Below are 15,680 nucleotides of genomic sequence, written 5' to 3'. Positions count from 1 at the left end.
TGTGGTGTCACCTTTAGGGTCCAGAGCTGGCAGAGAGAGCAGCTGGGAAGGCCAGTGAGAGTGGAGAAGGGAGGAGCTAGACAGCATAATGGTTTCAGAGCCTCCAAACTACCACCCCAACTTGCTGTCCACCCTCTCCGAGCCTCAGCTCAGTCAGCCAGACCTAGGTAGAGCTGGCTTCTGCCAATCACTGACTGTGCCCCGAGGCAGCCTGCTTCCTGTGGACTCCTCAGCCTACTCAGCCAGAATCAGGTGAACATTGAGATAAATACAACAGTTCTCAGGATACAGAGTCCAGGCCTTGGAGGTTCCACAAATGATGGCCACTCTCTATCACCCCCATTTTCTAAAAGGAAAAACAGAGGCCTGGACGTAGGGTATGATCCTGAGGGCAGTGACAGGGCCAGGACTAACACTCTAGCTCTCCTGTACATGTGACAGCATGCTGACCACAGTGACTCCTGGTTTGAGGAAGGGGTCAGGTTCCTGGTAAGGCCCAGCAACTGAAATCTATGGTTTCATGTATAAAAAAAAAAGTCACTCGTGTTCAGTGACTCTGTCTATGTTGCCTCATAAACACGGTGTCTGGGTTACTTTCATGAGGGCTACCCTGAAAGGAGACTGTCCACACAGTTTGTCTAAAATCCTATTTGGAGAGGTCATTGTTGCTTCTTTTTTTGTTTGTTTGTTTTGTTTTTCGAGACAGGGTCTCTCTGTGTAGCCTTGCCTGTCCTGGACTCACTTTGTAGACCAGGCTGGCCTCAAACTCACAGCGATCCACCTGCCTCTGCCTCTCGAGGGCTGGGATTAAAGGCGTGTGCCACCACGCCCGGCTATCATTGCTTCTTAATGTTGAGCCCCGCCCCCACCTCTACACACTAAGCCTTCGGGATCACACTACCCAGGGCTATCTTGGGCCACACTCTTGGCCTAAAACATCTGCTGGATGTGGCTAGACACATGTCTTGCCTTTGAGGACATTGGACCAGGATGGCCAACACCTTCTTGGCTCACTCTCAGAGCTGCACCAAGGTACAAGCTGTTTCTGGAAGACTGTAACATGAGCTGGGCCTGGTGGGGTGTGCCCATGGCCCACAAGGCCCAGGGCAGCTCTCAGGGCAGTGACTGCAGGCTGCACAGCGAAGAAGCTCTGCCTTGGCCAGTCAGGCCTAGACCTCAGGAATAGCATTAGAAACTTATTCTTTGCTCACAAAAAGGACTAATTGCCATTAACCCTACCCCTCAGCTTTATGGAGCATGACAACTTTGTATTGTGTACCTCACAGTCCAGGAAGTATAACAGTATCACCTTTCCCAAGTGGTGACGGTTGCGGACTTGTATATGCCAGGGTCTGAGCAGCATGGGCGTCAGTAGAGGCTTCTCTCTGCTTTGGCAGTGACTCTGGGAGAAGAGGCCATCGTTAGTCTCCTTCCATAGATGAGGCTGTGAAAACTCAGAAAGGATGGTCCATGGTCTGCCATCACACATCCTTCCAACTAGGCTTAGCCTCAGCCCGTGAGCAGGTGCCATGGCTACCAGCAACACTATGGAAGGCACAGCTACCATTAGCAGATGGACCAGGAGCCCAGAGAGCCAGGCTGAGTAGCAGGGCAGCCAGGAGCCTCCCAGTATGGAGAAGGAGGTAGAGGTCACGATAGGAAGACATCCTGGTTGGACATCTTTCTCCCTTTGCCTACTCACCTGACATGGTTAAGAACTCTACATTCACCGGGCATGGTGGTGCACGCCTTTAATCCCAGCACTCGGGAGGCAGAGGCAGGCGGATCACTGTGAGTTCGAGGCCAGCCTGGTCTACAATGCAAGTCCAGGACAGCCAAGGCTACATGGGGAAACCCTGTCTTGAAAAAAAAACACCAAACCAAACCAAAACCCTCTTCGTTCTTGAGGTGTGACAGCAGAGGCAGCAAGGGCAGCGGCCGCTGGTAGACAGCCCTGGGGTGGGGGCTGGGGGCTGGGGTCGGCAGGGGCTGCACAAACTCCCAACTGTCTTGCAATAGTCTATGACTTGTTCCTGTCACTAAGAACAGACAAGGTGGCGCATGCCTTTAATCCCAGCACTCAGGAGGCAGAAGCAGGCGGATCATCACTGTGAGTTCGAGGCCAGCCTGGTCTACAAAGCAAGTCCAGGACAGCCAAGGCTACAGAGAGCAAACCCTGTCTCGAAAAACCAAAAAAAAAAAAAAAACAAAAAAACAAAAAAGAACTGACAAGCCATGGATGCTCCCATAATCCCTTCCAAATGCCTCACCGCTCTTGTCAGAGCAGAAAAGATCTCCAACTGAATCCCTGTCACAGCCTCCTCAGTGGATGGAGCGCTTGAGGCAGGCCGTCGCGTTCTCCCTCACAGCTCGGCAGCTAACGCAGAGACAATGTATGTGTGCAGAAGGCACAGGTGGTTGGCGGGATGGCTACACGAAGGGCTGGAGGACTCGATGGTGTGTGTAGCTCTCAAGGCTGCTGTAAGAGATTAGCACAAATGGAGTGGCTTGGAACAATGCAAATGCATTCTGGCAAGGGTTGTCTCCATAGGCTGGACTCTCCCAGGGCTGCATTCCAGACTCTCTCGGGGAGTATCCAGTTCCATGCCTTTCCAGGCTTCCCATTTTCTCATCTTCCGGCTCGGTTCTTTCATCTTTAGCCTCGGCCCTTCCACGCTATCATCTCTCCGCACCTCTCTTTCCACGCCCGTTTCGCCCGTTTCTCCTCTCCAAGACCCTCACGATTACATCAGGCCCACTCGGAAAATCCAAGAGAATCTCCCTATGGTGACTCCAGGTAATTAGCAAAGTTACATTCCATCTGCAACGTTAGTTGTCCTTTTGCCGTGTTAGGTAACAATTGTGGGTACTGGGGACTAGGACATCTTCCGGGAGCCGTTATTCTGCCACTCACAGATGTTGGATGTACGGATGGTGGGTTGAAGGATGGGTGCTCGCCAGACTGTGTGCCTGGAGTGGGGACCAGCAGCTTGAGACAGAGGATGCCGATTTCCTCCCGCCTTCTGTTTTCTGTTCAAGCCGCCAAAGAGCCCTAGGCCAGTGGAGGGAACTAGGCAGGCCTGCTCTTCTTCCCTTGTATTCTACCTCCCCACCTGACCCTGGCACCCCCAGACACGGAGAACTGCAGTCCACTGGCCAGCCTGACACTCCTAAGTTGTATTTAGACCTACTTATAGTGAGTGAAAAACTAGCCGGGCATGGTGGCGCGCGCCTTTAATCCCAGCACTCGGGAGGCAGAGGCAGGCGGATCACTGTGAGTTCGAGGTCAGCCTGGTCTACAAAGCAAGTCCAAGACAGCCAAGGCTACACACAGAAACTTTGTCCTGAAAAAACAAAAAACAAAACAAAACAAAACACAGCCCTCTTCCTTCTGCATGCTGTCTTCTCACGCTATTCTATCCCAGCAACAGAAAAAGTAACTAAGTCAGATAGTAGTGTGCTCGGCTTTAATCCCAGCATTTAGGAAGCAAGGGAAGCCTGAAGCCTGATCTCTGAGTTCCAGGCCAGTCTGGGTCTACAATATAAGTTCCAGGTTAGCCAGGACTGTTACACAGAGAAAGTCTGTCTGGCAAAAAAAAAAAAAAAAAAAAAACCAAAACAGAAAAGTAACTAATCCCAGTCACTAAATGTAACAGACTGGAGCTGTAGCGCCTACTGAATGTGAGAGCCAACATCTGAGCTGAGGCATCAAAACCAACTGACTCCCCTGGGACTTTGTAATAAGGTGAAGGAAGTCACACATTAACTATGTGTCTATCCCTTGCTGGTCTGTTTAATGTAACAGGATTGGTATAAAGCAACATCAGCAAGGGTCAAGGAATAATAGTATAACGGACACTTACACAGACCTAAGTAAAGACAAGACATGAACCCGCTTAGCTGGTGCACAAGTTCCTGAAGTCTAGGACTGGCGCTGTCCTGCTCACACCCGTGCCCTCCCAGCATTATGAAGAGAACTTGGCACCTGTGGGCTCCAGTAAGTGTCGGTGAGTGGAAGCTTCCCTGCTTCCCCCAGAGTGTCACAAATCGCTACTTGTCACTTCCTGGCCTTTTAAAAACAGTTCTATCATGTTTATAACAACTCCTAAAACTGTATTGTTTAGTTTTGTTTGGGGCTTTGAACTGAATATAGCCCCCTTGCAACTTGTTTACTTCCTCCCCATTAAAATGGTTTCCAAGCTGGTCAGTGGCGGTGCATATCTTTAATCCCAGCTCTCAGGAGGCAGAAGCAGGCAGATCTCTGAGTTCAAGGCCAGCCTGGTTTACAGAGTGAGTTCCAAGACAGGCAGAAAAGCCCTATCTCGAAAAAACAAAAACACAAACAAACAAACAAAGAAGAAAAGGGATTCACCCATGTGGCTAGAGGAGCTGCCGTTGCTCTCTGAATTCTGTCACTGCTATTCCTGGAGTTCCTAGTTTCTGCTTAGGAACAGTGCTGCTAAAAATGTCCCCAGAACTGGGATGGGTTGTTGTTCTCAGAGTTATCACCAGTCTTGTCCCCAATCAGGTGGACGGACTGGACGCACACTTTCTCTTCCTTTCCCTGGACCCTCTGCTTACACAGCCAGGTCCTAGCCATTGGGCTTTCGGAAACTCAAGCCAGTGGGGAGGGGGCGGGGCGGGTTGGCGGCACAGATGGAGGGACTGTGTCGCGTCAGAATCCATACCCATGCTGCCACCATAGACACATCAGTGAGTTCAGAACAGAAAGAAATAGAAAAAGGACACCCTATGCCCGGTGGTGCCGGGTTCAAGGGTCCTGCCTTTAGGTCACCTGAGCTCCTTTTCAGTAGCTCCAATGTCCTCATGAAGGGAGAATAGATAACCTCAGTACCGTCCCCTCAGGGATGCCACAGAGCACTAGAGGGTGCTCAGTGAAGGCTGGGGAGCTGATGTTAGCTCCTGCTTCTAGTTCACTCCAGTCAGCCCCTGAAGTGACCCACCCCTTTCCATGTGGGCCATGCTGCCCTCCTGCTGCGTAGCCTCGGGCTTGCCTTCCAGCCACTTGTGTTCCTTTCCCCCTCGTCTGTCCCTGTGGCCTCAGGTTTATGGAGCTGGGGAAGGCAGAGACGGAAGCACCGATAACATCACTGTAGGTAGACTAGTCTCAGCTGCCACCATGTACGACGCATGTCCCAGCCTCCAGACATCGCTGTCTACCCCCCCCCAAACCCCCGTCCTCCCCATCAGCCTTCTCTACCCAGGGGACTCCAGGTCTGACAAAGCCCCCACTGTCCTCTGAAGGGTGCTCACAGGACAGCCCCTGCAGCTGGCACCAAGGTCTGGTGGCAGTCGCCAGGAGCCTGGCACACCATAGATAGGTGAGACGTGGCCTGTACAGTGGGGACCGGGGTCGGGGTGGGGTGGGGCTGGAGGTGGGGGTGGGGTCCAGCACGTGATTTCACAGTCGCACCTATTTTTCAGATGAGGATGCTGGGTTCAGTGTCTCACACAAGGAACAAGACATACATCTAGATGCAGGCCTCTGCCTGATGCCTGGTAGGCCTGCATTCCAGGCAGAAAGCCAAGGAAAGAGAGCACAGTCGGGGGGCTGGGCTCCTGCTGTGTGTGTGTGTGTGTGTGTGTGTGTGTGTGAGAGAGAGAGAGAGAGAGAGAGAGAGAGAGAGAGAGAGAGAGAGAGAGAGAGAGAGAGAGAGAGAGAGAGAATATGAGTGTATGTGTGTGTGTGTGTGTGCACGCGTGTGCGTGTGTGTGGTCTTGGCCTTGTCCAAACAGTCTATGCTATTGGAAAGAGCCCCCATGCCACACTTCAGCCAGGCCGGTCACTCCAATACAAAAAAAAAGCATGGGCCAAAGCTACCTCCCTCCAGCCCTGCTCCAGAAGCTGGGTCCCAGGGGAGTAGACCTGGAGGCTGGAGGGAACTGAGAAGGGACCACGCGCCCTTCCGCAAACTGCACCCTTTCCCACCTGCCAGCACGCACTCTTCTCGGCTTCCTTTCAGGGAACCCCCTCCTGGCTGCTGCCACATTCCCTACAATGCCGCCCCCGCACTCCCCCCCAGGCCCCTCCTCTGCGCCAGGGTGGGAGCCGCAGCGATTCAAGTTATTTTTAGCCACACTGCCTCCTCCAGGAGATTCAAGTCAAGGGGAAGCCGCCCCCGCGCCTCCAGGAGCTGCTTGCGGAAAGCGACCGATTAAAACCAGTGCTGCGCGGGCTGGGTGCCAGGCGGGCAGCAGGCGGGGAGACAGTCCTCTCCCCTGCTGGCTCCCCGGTGCTTGGTGTGCTGCGTTAAGAGTGCCAGGGGTCCCCGTATGCCCTTTATTGCCACCTCTCAGCTGCTGGTCTTCAGCCTAAACCACAGGTTCCAGCCTCCATCCCAAACCACACCCTCATCCCAATCCATTCTAAGCAGTGCACAAAGAGGAAAGACAACCCTCCCATCAAGGGAGATCCAGAGGTAGGGGAAGGGAGCCTCTATTTTGCTTGTCTGGCTTTACGCTCCATCCATCCATCCATCCGTCCATCCATCCATCTGTCCATCCATACATCCGTCCATCCATCCATCCATCCATCCTTCCTTCCCTTTTTTCCCTCTCTTGTCTCTCTCTCTTTTTTTTTTTTTTTTTTTTTTTTTTTTTGGTTTTTTTTGAGACAAGGTTTCTCTGTGTAGCCTTAGCTGTCCTAGACTCGCTTTGTAGACCAGGCTGGCCTCGAACTCACAGCGATCCGCCTGCCTCTGCCTCCCGAGTGCTGGGATTAAAGGCGTGCGCCACCACGCCCGGCTCTTGTCTCTCTTTCAACAAGGTGTTCTTATATCAAACTTACTGATAACCTAGATTCACTGACTTTGGATCTTCCTTATCTGTTGAGCACTGTTGGGGTTACAGGCTCATACCACCATTGGAGGGCTCAACTCACCCTTTATCCTCTGAGTGAACTATCAGGTAGGATGAGAAGGCTCTGACTCTCTAGTTCCCAGCTCCTGGTCTTCAGGAGTTAACCAAGAGGCAAAGGGCAAAGCAACAGTCAGGCAGAAGGAGCAGAATAGGCTGAGGATGAACCAGGGCCAGAGAGCACCAGCATGTGCAAGTCACTGGGTCATCAGGGTCCTATAGACGCTTGGAAAGAATGGGTCTTGAGGGGCTGGAGAGATGGCTCAGAGGTTAAGAGCACTGTCTGCTATTCCAGAGGTCCTGAGTTCAATTCCCAGCAACCACATGGTGGCTCATAATCATCATCTGTAATGTGATCTGATGCCCTCTTCTGGCCTTCAGGTGTACATGGAGGCAGAGTGCTGTGTACATAATAATACATAAATGTTTAAAAAAAAAAAAAAAAAAAGAATGGGTCTTGAGACCTTACCGCCAGCCCCCATGGTGGGGTGGGGTATTTGCTCAAGGTGACAAGCTGCTGGAGGAGGATTCTAGCAATGAGTGCCTGAGAAGATGGAGAATTTCCTAGTAGCAAGAATGGGAGGACATCTTGGGGGTGAAAAGAACCCTGCACATCCCAGATACCACTGATGCCTCAGCTCCCTCTGCCTGAGAGCCATTTGCAGGAAAGGCAGCGGCTTCCTTCCCGACGCTGTCATCAGTGTCCACGCCCGGAAGAGCTCCCAGGTGTAGGTTCAACAGAGGAGAAACGAACCTCAGTTTTCTCTCTGCATCATGGGATTACAAAAAGTCTTGGTGAGAATATAGCCATGTCTGAGCTTAACCACCCAAAGCTTCCTGGATGCTGTCCCACAGGAAGGCTCCTTTCCCTGCCTGACCCTAGGTTATAGCTGAGCTCAGGAGCAAAAAAGACACGCCTCCCCCACGTACGCACAACACCAGCTCTCTGGTGATGATTCAAGGAAGTCTGGATCAGCTGGGCAAGCTGTGGGGACCACTTGTCCCATGTCCTGTCCAGCCTGCTATGTCTTTCCTTCCTCTGATCCCACCAGGCCTTTTCCCAAGAGGGTTCCCCAGGCCTCCTCTCCATCTACTGTGGTCCCTTTCGGCTCAACTGCTCCACTCTGAGTGTTGTGTTCCGCAGCCCCCAGCCTCTGTTCACAGCACTCTAGGTAGTGCCAGCAGTGACTCTGGCCTAACAGACTAAAATTTGGGACTTGCTGCTGACTGGGCATGTGGAGCCTAAGGGTGGCCCCATTGTGTCCCCAGCCTGTGTGAGGGAAATACAGAAGCAGGAAGGGAGGTTTAGCAGCCCCTGGGCAGTTAGTTGAGTGTCTTCCCCAGTGTCACCCAGTTGGAACATGAGTGGGCTGGGATGAGAAACTCAGTGCCCACTGCCATGTCCCCTCTGTTAGGGGAGAGGTGAGGCATTTAGGGGCATTCCTACACATCTCCTGCTTTTCCTGTATCAAGCACCGTATGTATCTTTCAGACCATAAGACGCATTTTTCCCCCTCAAAAGTGGGGGTGGAAATTAGGGTGCGCCTTATGGTCCGATTGCTGTTTTTACTGTTTTTCTTGTTTTTGTTTTGTTCTTTGGTTTTTTGAGACAGGGTTTCTCTGTGTAGTCTTGGCTGCTTTGTAGACCAGACTGGCCTCGAACTCAGAGATCCGCCTGCCTCTGCCTCCCAAGTGCTGGGATTAAAGGCGTGTGCCACCATGCCTGCCCGGCTTGTTTTTCTTGATTTACTCTAAAAACTGTGTGTGTCTTATGGTCAGGTGGGTCTTATGGTCCGAAAAATAAAATACGGTAGCCTCTGTGACCAGAGGCATGTTTCCTTCTCCTTGATTCAGCCCCATAATGCCTTTGGGTAGATGGCAGAGGCAAGCACCTCTTGGAAACCCGGATCTGGTGCAGATAGGCAAGCTTTCTGGGGCTCCCTAGGAGGAACTGCCAGACGAGGCTTTGCCCTGCTGTTTTCATCCTGTGGCCTTCCTTATTTGGCGTGCTTCAGCCCTTTCTTCCCTGCCTAACTTTGCCACATACTTCCCTCTAGCCAGGAGACCAGGGCCTTCTTGCCTGCCTCAGTTTCCCCACCCATAAGGCCCTGTTCCAGGCCTTGGTTCCCTAAGCTTGGCAAGGGGGAACTCCCAGGTTACAAGGCCTAGCAGAAGAGGGTAGGGACGCAGGGAGTCAGGGCTTGAAGTCTTTGGGCCATGACAGGCCCCTCATCCATTCAGAGGAATTCTTTGAAAGGTCACTTCATCCTGCCCTCTCTCCCCCTGCAAGAAGCCTTCTAGAAGATCCCCAGGGAGGGGCGGTCCTGGGAGGCAGTCGGAGCTTTATCCCCAGGGCTGCTTGGTTAGCAGAGTCCTCCCTCCCCCAGCCCCTGGCTAAAGAAGGGCCAGAGCTGGACGTTGGAGGTGGAGGTGGAGGTGGGGGGAGGGGGGGCGGGGGCGGGGACGGGACAGACAAGAGGGGAATCCAGACAAGAAGGGGTTACCAGCGAAAGGGGAACTGAAAGAGGGTTGTGGTTGCCAAGGCAACATGGCATTGCTGGGGCCAGTGGAGGCTGCTGGGGAGGGAAAGAAGGGTGTCCCTCTCAGCTCTCAGCTTCGTTCTTCCTGTTTTGATGTTCTTTGTTCAAAGAGTCGGCCTTAGCCTCCTTTTGTGTCTGGGGGGTGGGGGTGGGAGTGGGGAGCCACTTCAGCGATGGAGTCTGCCCAGCTGAGCTCACCTACTCCAACCCCTCTTTCCCACCTTCCTGACTGCTCTGTGTCTTTACTCTGAGCTTTTTGGTGCTTACCTGCCAGCTGCTCTTCCCAGACCAGCAACATGGCCCTGACCTGAGCTGGCAGGGGCCACGTCCCCATCCCAGGGACAGGCATACCTCCTTTCGGAGCCTGCTGAGGGCTGACAAGAGAGTCTGAGATACCACCCCCTCCTGCTCCCCCCCCCCACAACCCACTCCAGACATTAAGTGTCTACTGGCCAGAGAAGCCAGGGACTTTTTATGTCACCTGGATATCTTTGTCATTGGTATCCTTGCATGGCCTCATGGAAGACAAACCATTTTGTGTCCCGCTAGATCCTAGTGTGTGCCTGGACCACAATAACTCTCCTCAGGGCTGTGGGCCCCTCTAAAAGAACCCTGTTTCCCACAGCAGCTGTGTTGTGGGTGACCAGAACAGCTCTGTTGACCCCCAGCTGCTGTGATGTCTCCGGAGCCCACCCTCAGCCTCCAAGACACACAGCCTGGGCTCTGGGAGGCTTCCTGCTCATTCAGAGTTGGGTGCTGCCACACACTGAGCTTCGGGTGAGGGGAAACGCTGTTAGCTGGTGGACGTCAGAATTTAAACCTAACTATGTCTCAGGTTGAAGTCTGTCCCTTTAACTGTGGGAAGCCATGGCTTTGGGAAACCTGGAAGTGGCCCAGAGAAGCTGTGCCCAGCAGAGCCTACGAATTGACCTTTTCTTCTCTGGAGGAAGACATCTCACTACCACCTTAGGAGTCTTTAGTCCCGGGGAGACCTGAACTAACCCAAAGTCCAGGGGCTGTATGGGCAGATTTGCCAGCCAGAAAGGAATGAGGAGAAGCTTCTTCAGCCTAGATGGCTGCAGCATCTTCCTCAGGGAGGGAGCCCGGCTGGTGTCAGGCTGCCTGCTGCTGCTGCCCTTCATCTATGGTCCCATGCTGCCCCCTTGTGGACAATCTCACACTCTCCACGTGGGATACATTAGCCCTGAGCCAGATGTCTATAGGGATAATCAGCCCGGAACTGAAGGGTCTGCTGGCACTGGCAGATGCTGAGCTCCAGGCCAGTGTCGCATGCAGCACATCTCTCTCTCTCTCTCTCTCTCTCTCTCTCTCTCTCTCTCTCTCTCTCTCTCTCTCTCTCTCTCTCTCTCTCTCTCTCTCTCTCCTAGGGACTTTGAAAACCCAGGCTCTTGTCAGGAAGTAAATTTAAAAATTGTATTTCCAACTCTTAATTCCCTGTTTTTGTTTTTTGTTTATTTGTTTTGTTTTCTTTGCAGTTTCAGCTTCTGTTTCATGTCTTGTAGTAGGACATTGACTGCATGTAGGAGCAGACCGTGGCTTGGAAACAATTTGGGGGAGGTCAGGGTCTTTCCTACCCCAGGGTGACCCAGGATCACTCGTGTAGTCAGTGACAGCCAAGCATTTGTGAAATGTGTGCGTTTAGTTCTTCAGACGTTTACCAGGTGCCCACACACACTCAGGACTGTGAAAGATACTGCTTGTTAGTTTTTGTTTTTTAAGACAGGATTTCTCTGTGTAGCCTTGGCTGTCCTGGACTCACTTTGTAGACCAGGCTGTCTTCGAACTCACAACGATCCACCTGCCTCTGCCTCCCAAGTGCTGGGATTAAAGGCATGCGCCACCATGCCCAGCTTTTTTAAAAGGTTTTTTTTGTGTGTGTGTTTATTATATACACAGTGTTTTTGTCTTCATGTATGTCTGTGCGCCAGAAGAGGGCACCAGATCCCATTATAGATAGCTGTGAGCCACCATGTGGTTGCTGGGAATTGAACTCAGGACCTCTGGAAGAGCAGACAGTGCTCTTAACCTCTGAGCCACCTCTCCAGCCCCTGGGAAAGATACTGCTAAGGTTACTTGGCTGAGCTGGCTCCGTGAGATGTGGATGAGGAAAGGCTAAAGAAGGCCGTGTGTGTGGTTTAGATAGTTGGCATACAGACTGTTCAGTCCATGTTTGTCTGGCGCGTGTCTTGTCGTGCCTTAGTCCCTCTCCATTTCATGTCTAAGAAGAGACGGAGGGGTCTGTGCACTGCTGAGCTCGGCCAGTGTTCTGCTCAAAGACTATAGCTCAGAGAGAGGCACCATGGTCCAGGCCTCCATCTACATGGGCCGGAGTCAAGGCAGAAACCACTTACCCAAAGATAGTGTTGGCGTGGTGGCACACTCCTTTAATGCCAGCTCTTGGGAGGCAGAGGCAAGCCTGTTTCTGTGAGTTTGAGGACAATCTAGCCTAAATATCAAGTTCAAAGCCAGCTGGGGCTACATAAACAGACCCTGTCTCAGATATATAGATAGATAGGTAGGTTGGTAGATAGATAGATAGACCAAATCAATCAATCAATAAATAAGCGAAACAAGCCTCAAACAAGACACAAATAGAATGGAAGGGTGTTGACCACAGAGGGCCCTAGAGGATGGGTAAAGTTTTGTCTTTGTGCCTGAAGCACCTTTGTTATTATTTAATTCACCTCTTCTTCCTTTTTTTTTTTTTTTGTCTTTTTTTGGTTGTTGTTGTTTTGTTGTTGTTGTTGTTTTGAGACAGGGTTTCTCTGTGTAGCCTTGGCTGTCCTGGATTCACTTTATAGACCAGGCTGGCCTTGAACTCACAGTGATCCGTCTGCCTCTGCCTCCTGAGTGCTGGAATTAAAGGCGTGCGCCACCATGCTCGGCTCTATTGACCTCTTCTTACTTATCAATGTATTTATGTACTGTAAAGCTGGGGATAGAACCCAGGGCTTTGCATATTCTAGACTGGTGCTCTAATACTGACCTCTACCCTCCAACCCGAATTGTGTTTTTATATGTGTAAAATAAAATGAGGTTACAAATGATTTTCTTTCTTTCTTTCTTTCTTTCTTTCTTTCTTTCTTTCTTTCTTTCTTTCATGTATACAGGGTTCTGCATGCCAGAAGAGGGCACCAGATCTCATTATAGATGGTTGTGAGCCAGCATGTGGTTGCTGGAAATTGAACTCAGGACCCTTAGAAGAGCAGCCAGTACTGTAAGCCTCAGAGCCATCTCTCTAGCCCACAAAGGATTTTTTTAAATTTAATTTTAATTTTAATTTTTTTCTTTTCTTTTCTTTCTTTCTTTTTTTTTCAATAATTTATTTAATTTTATTTTTAGAGTGAGGGTGTCAGGGCCATTGGAACTGAAATTACAGACAGTTGTGAGCTGCCATGTGGTGGCTGGGAATTGAACCCGGGTCCTTTGGAAGAGCAGACAGGCAGACAGTGCTCTTACCCACTAAGCCATCTCTCCAGCCCTTTTTTTTTTTTTTTTTTTTTTTTTTTTTTTTTTGAGACAGGGTTTCTCTGTGTAGCTTTGGCCATCCTGGACTCACGTTGTAGACCAGGCTGGCCTCGAACTCACAGCGATCCACCAGCCTCTGCCTCCGAGTGCTGGGATTAAAGACGTGTGCCACCACGTCCGGCTCTTTTTTTTTTTTTTTTTTTTTTTTTTTTTGGTTTTTCAAGACAGGGTTTCTCTGTGTTAGCTTTGGCTGTCTTGGACTTGCTTTGTAGACCAGGCTGGCCTGGAATTCACAGTGATCCACCTGCCTCTGCCTCCCAAATGCTGGGATTAAAGGTGTGCACCACTACTGCCCAGCCTCACAAATGATTTTTTTAATTTTTAAATATTTAGATTTATTTGTACGATGAATATTTTGCTTGTATGTGTACCATGTGCGTGCCTGGTACCCACAGGAGTCAGAAGAGGTCATTGGACTCCCCTGGAGCTGGAATTACAGATGGTTATGAGGCATCATGTGAGTGCTAGGAAGCAGGTTCTCGGCAAGAGCAACAAGCGCTCTCTTTTACAGCTGAGCCAGCTCATCAGAGCTGTTACGAAGGGATTTCATGGCATGCAAAGATGTGTACACATTATGACAAGGTGTAACAAATTGAATGACAAAGGGGTTCCCTATAAGATTTCCCTTCTTTAAGAGCCCTGTCTGCTCTTCCAAAGGTCCTGAATTCAATTCCCAGCAATCACATGGTGGCTCACAACCACCTATACTGAGATCTGGTGTCCTCTGCTGGCATGCAAGTTCACAGTGCAGGCAGAGCACTGTATGAATAATAAATAAATCTTAAAAAGAAAAAAGATTTCCCTTATGAAGATACACAGGAGTAGAGAATGAAAAAAATAAACTGTTCCTAGAAAGGAAACTATTCTTGCACGCATGGGTAGCCTTATCACAGGTCTCCCCTAAAAGCTATGGTCAGGCTGGAGAAACAGATCAGTGGTTCAAGAGCACTGGCTGCTCTTCCAGGGGCTCTCAGTTCGGTTCCCATCAACCACATGGCCACTCACAACCATCCAACTCCAATTCCAGGGCACCTGGTGCCATCTTTGGACCTCCCTGGGCACCAGGTGTTGGGATTAAAGGTGTGCACCACCACATCCGGTATAAAGAAAATTAGAGGGGCAGGAGAGATGGCTCAGAGGTTAAGAGCACTGACTGCTCTCCTAGAGGTCCTGAGTTCGATTCCCAGCAACCACATGGTGGCTCATAACCATCTATAATGAGTTCTGGTGCCCTCTTCTGGCCTGCAGGTGTACATGCATGCAAAGCACCGTATACATAATAAACAAACACATATATAAATAAATAAATCTAAAAAAAGGAAAGAAAGAAAATTAGAAAAAAAAAGGAAAAAGAAAGAAAGGAAGGAAAGAAGGAAGATGTGGCCGGTTAGTGTTATCAAGTCACGAGTCCCTTGCACATGTCTCATTGAGTTATAGTCAAAGGAAGATCTTCCTTCTCCGCCTTCTTAGGCTGGTAGCTGGCATTTCACAATGGTCTCTTCCTGTCACAGCCCAGTGTCATAGCCATCCACCATCTTTGAATCTGCCTCTTCATCAGACTGTGGCTTTTCCATACTGTTCATTCTGCTACTACCAATGTTTTTAATTGTTATTTTTATTTTATGTGCACTAGTGTTTTGCTTGTATGTGAGTATCGGATCCCTTGGAACTGGAGTTACGGACAATTGCTGAGTACTGATGCTGGGAATTGAACCTGGTCCTCTGGAAGAACAGCCAGTGCTCTTAACCACTGAGCCACCTCTCCAGTCCCGTAAGGAGGTGTTAGAAAGACCGCCAGCTCACCTGGAAGATAAATGTGGATTTGCGCATGCCAGAGTGCACGTGTGAAGGTCAGAGGAGAGTTTGGGGGAGTTGGTTCTCTCCTTTCACCATTGGATCTGGGGTTTGAACTCAGGTCTTTAGGCTTGTGCAGAGGGCTTTACCTGCCCGTCCCAGCCCGGTTCCTTTAAAGCCCTCGCAATTTTCTTTGCTAAACCCCACCAAAAATAGTTACCTTTCATCCCTTTGTTCCAATGTCTGGCCTCCCCATTCCTGTTGACAGTGGATTCTGCTTGCAATGGCTGTTTCTAGGTTCTTGATGTCCTGTTTAAAGAAGTAAAGCTGTGCCGGGCGTGGTGGCGCATGCCTTTAATCCCAACACTCGGGAGGCAGAGGCAGGCGGGTCGCTGTGAGTTTGAGGCCAGCCTGGTCTACAAAGTGAGTCCAAGACAGTTAGGGCTATTACACACAGAGAAACCCTGTCTTGAAAAACAAAACAAAACAAAACAAAAGAATTAAAGCCCAAGAGATGCCCAGGGCTTGCTGTTTTGGGTCCAGGAGTAGGAGAAGTTGGTTGCTAAGGCAGGGTATGGGTCCTTCTTTTAAAAAAGTTACAGCTGTGTGTGGTAGCGCACACCTTTAATCCCAGCACTTGGGAGACAGGGGCAGGTGAATCTCTGTGAGTTCAAGGTCAGCCTAATCTACAAAGCAAGTTCAGATCAGCCAAGGCTACACAGAGAAACCCTCTCCCCCCCCAAAAAAAAAAAACAAGACAAGTTGAATAAACAAAACAAAACTAAAGGGCTAAGCAGTGTTGCATACCTTTGATCCCAGCACTCAGAGGCAGAGGCAGACAGATCTCTGAATTCAAGGCCTTCTTGGTCTACAGAGCAAGTTCTAAAACAAACAGGGCTATGCAGAGAAACCCTGTCTTGA

The sequence above is a fragment of the Acomys minous genome (genome assembly GCF_964271855.1).
Source record: "Acomys minous genome assembly, chromosome: 13".
NCBI classification, from domain to species: Eukaryota; Metazoa; Chordata; class Mammalia; order Rodentia; family Muridae; genus Acomys; species Acomys minous.
The sequence above is the reverse complement of the archived record's forward strand: the minus strand, read 5'-3'. Positions refer to the sequence as shown.